This window comes from Simochromis diagramma, unplaced genomic scaffold, assembly GCF_900408965.1.
Source record: "Simochromis diagramma unplaced genomic scaffold, fSimDia1.1 OVJJ01000321.1, whole genome shotgun sequence".
Lineage (NCBI taxonomy): Eukaryota > Metazoa > Chordata > Actinopteri > Cichliformes > Cichlidae > Simochromis > Simochromis diagramma.
Window position 1 is genome coordinate 3,567,227 of NW_024386772.1, and position 10,106 is coordinate 3,577,332.

Consider the following 10,106-nt stretch of genomic DNA (forward strand, 5'->3'; position numbering starts at 1 on the left):
AGAGTTTAAGTTGTCACCTTTTAAATCATTGTTATTCAGGAAAGGTGTCCTCAGGCTTCGCTCTTGGTTTCAGTCTTATTTTACACAAATGCTGGCAGTGCCTGCTAGTTCTAATACATAAATTGTGGTTGGAAACCAAAGACTGTTAACACTCATTGGCCACGTTATTAGGTAAACTTCTTCAGCTACTTGTTAAAGCAAATAATAATCAATCACAAGTGAGCAAGATAACAGGATGATGTTCATGGCATGGTTAGTAGACACGCTGGAGGAGTTTTGTCAGAGAAAAATGGTCCGACTGCTTTAAGCTGACAGGAACTCAAATAACCACTTGTTACAACTAAAGTATGCAGAAGAGCATTTCTGAATGCATAAAACGGTCTTGAAGCAGCAGAAGACTACGCCAAGTGGAAAAGTCCACATTCACCAGATCTCGGTCCAACAGAGCACCGTCAGGATGTGGTGCAACAGGAGATTCACATCCTCTGTAGCTCACAGATCTGCAGCAGCTGTGTGATGCTATCATGTCAACATGGACAACAGTGCCCTTGCCCATAGAAAACCCATATAGAAGCAAGAATTCCCAGAGTCCATGTAGGATAAACATAACTTTGCCCCATCCACATAGCTCCACAGTTCAGCTACACGCTGTGGGCCCACAGAGGCAATTTTATTCATATAGCGCCAAATCTCAACAACAACAACCCAGCCTCAAGGCGCTGTATATTGTAAGGTTAAGACCATACAATGATACAAAGAAAATCCCAACAATCATATGACTCCTTATGTGCAAGTGCTTTGGTGACAGTGGAAAGGAAAAACTCGCTTTTAACAGGAAGAAACCTCCAGTAGAACCAGGCTCAATTCTGGATTTTACAGGGCCAACGAAAAGAAATGAATATAGGAGAAATCTGCTCTCTATTTCTAGTCCCTGTAAGTACTCTTGCTGCAGCATTTTGGATTAACTGAAGGTTTCTTTGGACATATTGTGTAGTTCTACATATTTAATAAATACGCATTGGAGGACATATCCTGATCAAAAATGACTTCAAGATTCCTCACAGTGTTACTAGAGGCCAGTGTAAAGAGGAAACATCTGGCTAGACCCTGCATTTCTAAGATTTTTAGGACCAAGTACAATAACCTCAGTTTTATCTGAATTTAGAAGCAGAACATTAGATGTCATTCAGGTCTTTATGTCTTTAAAGCATTCCTGCAGTTTAACTAATTGGTGTGTGTTATCTGGCTCCATGGATAGATAGAGTTGGGTGTCATCTGCATAGCAGTGGAAATGTAAGCTATGCCTTCTAATTATAGTGCCTAAGGGAAGCATGTATAATGTAAACAGAATTGGTCCTAGCACTGAACCCTGTGGAACTCCATAATTAACCTTTGTGTTTGAAGAGGACTCTCCATTTAGATGAACAAACTGGAGTCTGTTACATAGATATGATTCAAACCACTGCAGCGGAATACCTTTAATACCTACCGCATACTCTAAATGCTGCAATAAAATGTGTTATTAGTATCGAATGCTACAGTATCTAAAGTTGTACGCAGTGAAGAAGTAAAGATCTTAACAAGATATTCACATCTGCAGGAGTAGCAGTTCTGCTCTGTGTTGGAGGTGAAGATGATAACAGCGGGTGAATTATATTGTTAAACTTAATTACATCACTTTCAGAAAGACATCTACTGTGAGGAAATCCATTTCAATGCTGTGTAATCCATTATTGTAAATTTAAATTTTATTAGGAAATGATCAGACGAAAGAGGGTTTTCAGCAAATACTGTTAAATGTTCAGTTTCTACGCTATTGGTCAGAACAAGCTGTAGACTGTGATTAAAGTGGTGGGCGGGTTCTTTTACATCTTGAAAGAAGCCACTTGAGTCTAATAATTATTTTATTTAAAAAAAACAATCCTGAGATTCAGGCAGAAGCTCTGAGTAAGACCCAGGTGGACAATAGAACAACAACAAATAAAACTTTTTTGGGGGGGGGGTTTCTGGCTAGGGTGGTCAAAGCTAAGCATTGGGCTTTCAAATGAATTAAAACTCTGTCTGGATCTTTAGTTGATTAACAAGCTAAACAAGTCACTGCTGGTACAACTGGGGAGGGAACCAGAGAAAAGAGTCTGACATTGTTTTGGTAAAGTTACACAACGACTCAGTATTAATTTTAGTGACCTTCAATTGACGTAACCGGCTGTCATTACTGCCAAAGTGAATTATAATTTTATGAAATTTATGTTTACCCTTAGCCAGCAGTTTTAAATTTCCCTCAGTGTCGCCTGTTCTGGCCCCTGGAAGACAGTTGACTATTAGAGGAAGTGCAGTTTTCCATTTGCTGAATGACAACTGTAAAGTAGAACAAGTGGGAAGACTTTCAATGTTTACATATTTGTTAAAACATCCTCCTCTTTTCTTCAGTTTCATACAGAGAGTAACTAGATGAGTACACAGTTTTGTTTTCTTTGTATAGCAGGAGTTGTGCAGAGGGCCTGTATTGAGCGCTCTTGCACCAAAACTAATGACAGCTTCACCCTGCAGATGCACTAAATCATCACTAAAGTTTGTCCATGCTTTAACAATTAAGACAGAGAGTACAGTCTGAGTCTAAGAAAGCAAATAAATAATCCTGAAAGTCAGTGAAAAGTCCTCAGATTTGACATCCAGGTAAACTGGAGTGCAAATTAGTCGACATCGCCAGGCTCCCCTGCATTTAACCCTCTGCTCTCCTTCATTTTCCCCTAAGCTTCCTCTTCTCCCCTCCCTCTCTTTCTTTTGTTCCTGCTGTGGCAATCAAAGTGTCTCTGCAGAGCTGCACGATCAAAGACGTGGAGGGAGGGACTCCGGAGGAGGTGAAGAGGCCTCACCCTGCCTGGGTTGGCAATATTAACATGGAACACACTGGTTTTGTCTTTTTGCCAGAGCTTGGCTCTATGTCTCTGGCACGTTGCAAGGTTACCTAACCATCAAACCCACTGGTGACCTTTGTGTGACTTTACTGGACAATATTCTGGAACTGAGGAGCAAGCTCCCACTGGAGCTGTTCCTCCCAAGATGCCACCAACATTATAACTGCTGAGAAGCTCACAGTAGAAGTCCCACATTTACTCTCTGAGAATTAAATGTGTGTGCAGATATCCATGCATGGGAATGTTTGTATTTTTTTCCCATTTCATGCAAACAGTGGATCTGCATGAGCAAGCATGTGTGCGGGTACATGTGTGTGTTGTTTGTGCTGACCATGGAGGAGTTGCTGACAGCGCTCACCTCGGGTTATTTTTGGGTCATGTAGAGTTGAATAGCAATGGAGAGCTTTAAGCAACCAGCTGAAAAGAAAAAAAAAATCAGTGGAGCAAACATAGTCTGAAATGACACATTCACATCACCCCCACTGCTGATACGTACAAGCAGCAAGAAGCTTCATCATATGGACCAAAGAGCAGTCTAGGCCGTGTCACTGCTGTTTCACCAACCATCTAACACTTTTAAATCCAACTCTGAATAGAGGACTTTTTTTTTTAAAGAGGGGGATATAAAGAGGAAGAACCTAAGTAGGCTACAGCACACAAAGTGCTCTGGGACGCGTGAAGAAAATGCAGTGTTGTGCTCTGCCCTCTGGTGGTACAATGGGAGAAGGAGTGCAGAGCTGCTGCCTGCTCCATCAGCTCAGGGAACGCCGTGTCCATGAACGGGCCTGGAATACTGATGCCACAGTGCAGGGGTGCAGGAGCTGCAGTCTGGCAGGCCCCAGAGAAGCACTCAGATTCATTGTCCTCTACAGAGACACAGACAAAAGAAGACCACTGACTTGTCTGTGAGGCCTTATAGTCCTAATCAATGCTGAACGCGATATGGTTGAAGAGTTTTAAGCCTCAAAAAAGCCAAAAATGTCTACATCATTTGATGCCTCGGAGGAAGAAGAGATAATGCTCTCTGCTTGTTTATGCCTTTTTCCACACTTTGAATTTAAGCTGAAGGACCCCCCAAAAATACTGTAAAATAAACTTCATAACAGTAAAATAAAAGTCCCAACAGCTGTGATGAAGCTCACAGTTCAACTGTAACACTGTAGCAGCACACTTGCCTGACGTCTGCATACCAGTTCAACTGACTGGAGGAATAAATACTGGAAAAGTAAAGACATCACCTCATATTGTCTAATATCCTATAACCTTACAAAATAGAGGTCCCTCAACATTGTATGTTAAGGTAGGAGAAAGATGCTAAGATACATTCGGCCACGTCAAGGAGGGAATGATACTGAAAAAAATACTTTAAGGTTTTTCATAACTCAAATAATAAAGTAACTGAACATTGTCACTGATGAACAATGTGTGGGGATGTCTTTGATGTCATTGGGATTGTCCTGTGGTTTCTTCTAGCTGGTTGGATGGGGTACTGAAGATCATCAATAATCAGTTACAGGTTTATTTTGATTTTAGTCTTATTTATTTGGAGCATGAACTGACTGAATTTAAAAAAAAAAAAAAAAAACAAGACAGCCACTTATAGCCTTCAACTAAGAAGGCTTCAGATACATAAAAACACTCTAGTTAATATTAGTTAATTACTAGTTAATCTGTGAAATGGAGCAACTGACCTTCTCCCTGAAACTTGAGACTGCAAGGTTTGGAACGCACTGGGAAAAATGGAAATTCTACCAGACTGTGAAATAAATAATTTGAAAGTTTTGCCTGTTTGTTGTGTCAACCATTACCTTCTTATGCTTTTGAGGAACTGGGTCTTTGGTTATGAATGAATATCAAGTTGCTCCACTTTCTGGAGAGGCCGTCCCACATATGTGACTCATGAGGACCTTTTGAGTATAAAAAAAAACAACGAGCACAAATGAACTGCGGACCTGTTTGCATAATGATGTGATCCATTTCTTAACTCTTTTTTGGTTTCTGATGGCAGATGAATTTTGTAGTGTGACTCATGTCCTGCCTGTTGCTGTGTGATGGTTCAGATGTTCATAACACAATGAAGTGTAAAATGTGTTTGAGAGCATCAGGATAATCGCATACTGACGATAATACAGAATGATTTATCGATACTGTGTCAAAATTGAACTTATAATATTGGAAATAACTGCTTTTTCACAACTGTGCTACATCCATGCATGTGCATTTTAATGTAAGTTTTACCACACAAGAAATGGAAAAGATGAGGTCCTGACTGATTCTGTGTCTGTGTCAGAAATAATTAGGAGTTGGGGTTTGGGGGTTCTTAGTGAATATACAGTATATATGGGCTTTGGAGTTCAGGATGTCCTCCTGCATCCGACAGCTTGGTCCTCATCCTTTCTCTCCACACACTGTGACATTACTGCTGTTTGTCACATGCCAAATACATTTTCTAACCTTCATGTTGGAAATTTAGCCAGGAGAGGAGCCACAAAAACACATCCTTAGGCCCTGTGAAAGCTACACAGCCAAAGAACATGCTGCTACAAAATACTCTTTTTATTTGTGTTGTATTTTTGATTGGAGGTTAAAAACCATTGGAAAAGGCTCTCCATAACTTTATAATGGAGAGATAAAAAACATAAAAGTATAAAAGCAAAAACTGGAAATTTAAAATGTTTGGTCATTTTGGTGATAATTCTTTAGAAGTTTAAACATTAATAGTCAAAAGTAGAGTTTGGTAGAGAGAATTTGTTTTGTAAAAGTGCTTCATGGCTTTATTTAGATTTGATCATTACTGATGAAACAGTCTACATGGCATCCATCAGGTTAGCTTTCACACATTACAAAATCCTGATCACTGAAGAGAGACGCATCGCCTTTTCCTTGAAGAGCCCTGCTACCTTTCATCTGTATGCAGATACAGAAAAACAAATGCAGAAAGCCCTGATTAAGATGATTAAGATTTTCCAAAGTTGGCAAAAAAAATTTGTGTAGGAGCTGAAAGTAAGAAAAGGACGAACGTAACAGGTTTTAAAGGCTTTCACGAGATTAATAAATACAAAAAACTGTTGATCATGTATCTGTTGAAAAAGGGTCTTAGAGGGATAAAGCAGTGTGAGAGTCACTGTTTGACCAGTTGTTGCCTGTGGCCTCCTCCGTGTGTAATAATGGTCCTGAGCGTGTGGTCGTCCCCTCCGACAGTCTGTCCTCCTGTCAGACGCCACGCCACGGCGCCACCCAGCCACTTCCCCGACGCTGCAGGACGGCGTGCCTCTGACTCTCTGCCAGCCGGACGTTGACGATGCCAGCAGGCACACCAACACACAGTTGCACACACCTACTTATATGTGCAAGCAACTGCGCACACTCTCACACACTCACATAAATCAAATGCTTGGCCCTCCTCTCCGCTGTCCCAGCATGCACCCTGGTTACCTGGCTGCTGTCCCACTAAGAACAGCTGCTACCACAGGACTGGACTGGAGGTTCCACTGCATGGTAGCTCACACACACATGCATACACACAAAGAATCACATAAAAGAGCCACAAACAGTACTGGCTTCATTCATTCCCAGCTCTGATGCAAGCTCATTTCAGGTGATGGAAGACTAAACCAGAAGGTAATAACTTTTTATGGGAAGATAATCAACAAAAACTGCCACAACAAACAGACATAAGCACAAAAAGATGATTATAAAGATACAAAAAACCAACAACAACAACAACAAAAAAAAGGAACAACAACAAACAGAGGAAAAAGAGACAGAAATTGATACAAAATAACCAAATTTGTTATGATAATAATGTATGCAGAATTAATGTAAAAGACACAAAATATACACAATTGCTAAAACATTGATACAGAGTGTCCACATAGGCAATAAAATGACAATGAAATAATATAAAATTACTGAGACACAAACAGGCACAGATGTATAATTACCATTAAAGGATGCAAAGCAATCAAAGACCGCACAGATAGAAAATAAACCCAGCTTGATGCAAAATGACTAAGAAGAGATACAAAAATTACCACAAAACACAAACAGTTATAACAAATAGGCAAAAATCACCACAGAGATGCAAAACAGAGGCCAACTGATTCCAATAGTGAGTAAAAAGTGAAACAGAATAACAATATGATAGAACGTGGAAACAAAATGAGAAAGTGGTGCAAAGTAACCAAAAACTGATCCCAAATTATAAGGAAAAATATACCTTTTTTTGCAAAGGACCTAATCATAACCATAAAATTTTGCAAGACAACTGAGACATAAAGTAAGAGAGAAGAAGAACAAGCACAAACTAACAAACACGGCCCAAAAGCAACGTCCATAATGTGACCTGACCACAAACAACTGCAAGTACGACAAATATGTGTTTATTTCTTTCAGTCTGGTGTGTTGCTCGTCTGTAGGAGGGTCGAGGCCTTTTCCATGCCACAGTGCAGCCGTGTCTGCTTTCTTAAATCCTTTCCTACCTGCTTTCTTCATCCTCAGCTCTAAAGAGAGCTCATTTGAGATGATGTAGGACTGGACTAATAGAGTGAAATGGTGCAGGGAGGGCTTTATGAAAAGTGCACAGAGATGCTGATGCACGGGGTCATAAAGTTAGTGCCTGCTGGGACACCTGGACTCATCTGAATGGGATACAGGGAGCAATTAACGGCATTATAATTCTTGCCCTTTCAGCGTCACATTTAGCGGGGAGGCTGTGGGGGGGCGGGGTTACGTAAAGCCGAGCTCTGCCACTGCTTTGATCTGCAGCGCTGCTTGTGCTGCAGCAGGGCAGAGGTCAGAGCCCCTGGAGGTGATTATGTAAGAGCGGGCCCATCTCCATGACTGTCCTCTGGCCACAGTGACACGGGGCTTCAGCATGCTTCCTCCTCCTGCTGCTTCTACATGTACATCAGAAACACTTCACCACAAGTGTCCTTTGGAGGATGTGGAACTGCTTTGGTAGAGAAAATGTCAAATTCTTGAAATGCGGCTGAACAGAGAACGATCGTACGTCAACTCTTTGGGCTTTCAGGTTAATAGGACGTGGGAGGGACCTTGAAAGTCTTCACAGTAGATCCACATTTTTGCTAAAAGTGCTTAATATTATGCAGGGATGTCTCAGAGAGGCGTTTTGGGGGCGTCTAAATGGCCTGTAGAACCCTCTCAGGGTCTTCCTCATTACCTGCGGAAGAGGTTTTTTCAGTTTTTTAGCAGTGATGAGTCGGACTGGATGATGCTGGGGCTTAATTACCGTACAGCAACTGCTCGAGTTCTGATGTCAGCTGAATGCAAGCATTACAGCTCAAGGACACATATAGCCTGTTAAAACATGCCATGTTAGCGAAACTCTGTGTCTTTCCGTCCATCAGTTCTGCATAGGTGGCTGCTCTCATCACAGCTGACGCCGACCTTTTCAGCTGCAGAGACGGGACGCACTTAACAAGCTCAGTGGGCACATTAAACTGTACGTAACTCACTGTATGTGTATTCACTCATTCCCTGCAGTGTAATGACGTACACTCTGTTCATTTTCATTCTGCTTTATGAGATTTTTTGCACTTTCAGGCTTCTTCACCTTGAAGTTAAGAGGTTTTTTGTTTGCTTTGCTTCGAATAAGGTCTATTCCTAACACAAGCTTTAGAAATGTTCACATTTTGTTCTACAACATGAGGTGTGGAAGTAAATACTTCACCTGTGAATTGTGAAGCTATTCCAAAGCTGTGCCAGAGAAGGAGTTTCATAACAAGACAATGACACTAAAAAAGTTTTCAGGGACATTCAGCGTCATCACACCATGGAGATGGTGACCTTGAAGTCAGCGATCATTGTGTAGTTTATTTCTAACCCTAGTTTATCATTTTTCTTCTTGCCATTGCATTTATGTGTCAAAAAAATCATATTATCAGATTATCTTGTTGAATAAGTATCATAACATCTTTTTTCCTCACTGCTTATTTTTGTGATCAGCTTCTGTAGTGATGGAACCAGGGCTGCGTTGGCCTTGCAGTACTCTCTCTGTACCCACCAAACTACTGAGTTTGGTGAATATTTGTACACGTCATTATTAGTGGGGATGTCAGGTTCACAATACAACTACTTGCATTGTGTTCTTTTTCCTGTTCATCACTGTGTCGGGCTGCTTTAATCCTTCACTCACTGGCCACTTTATTAGGTTCAACTGCTCATTAATGCAATTAATGTATTTTATTGACCAATCACATGGCAGTAACTTGGTGCATTTAGACGTGAACACATGGTCAAGATCACCTGCTCAAGTTCAAATCAAGTGTGGGGAAGAAAGGTGATTTAAAGGTCTTTGAATGTGGCACAGTTGTTGGTGCCAGACTGCCTGCTCTGATTTAGAAACTGCAAATCTTCTGGGATTTTCTTGCACAACCATCTCCAGGGTTTACAGAGAATGGTCTGAAAACCAGAACATATCTGGGTGAATATACTTCGTTAATGTCAGCGCTCAAAGACGACATCTCATACACCTTGTACAAGCAGTTCAGGCTGCTGCTTCTGGTGGAATGATGTTGGGTGCATTTTCAGCCCTTAGTAGCAACTGAGTATCACAGCCTGCTTTTAGATCACAGTGTACATAATGTTCCAGTAGTTTCCAAAATGATTTCTTGGACCTGAAAATGAGTTCACTGCACTGTTATGGCCTCCAGTCACATCTCAATCCAATGGGATGTGGTGCAACATGAGATTTGCATCCTGGATCTGCAGTAAGTGGTATCCTATCAGGACCATCTCATTTCTTTGTTCCAATTATTTTAAAGCATTTCTGATAGAAAATGCAAGCACAACTCAGTACAAGTATACTCGAAATGACCAGTTAGTAAATGTGCAAGGTCAACTTCATTCACTTAACTGCACATCGCAACCATCATTTGAATTTAAATTATTTGAGGCGACTTGCTGCGAGATGCAGTCTGTTTAGTTTACCTTGAGCCTTTGACATAACACCTGTTAGCTGAACCCCATCAGCTCTTCATGTCCAAAATGGCCAGGTCTGGCTGCAAACATGGCAGCTGATAAAGTGCAAATTTCAGGCCTCGATATAGAATTTCAGCACCTGTTGATATCAAGGTAGCAACATAATAGTTGAAGAAAGTTCTTACTTGTAATACAAGCTCTTTTTGTAGCTTAATGTATGTTAATTAAAAAAAAAAAAAAAAAGGC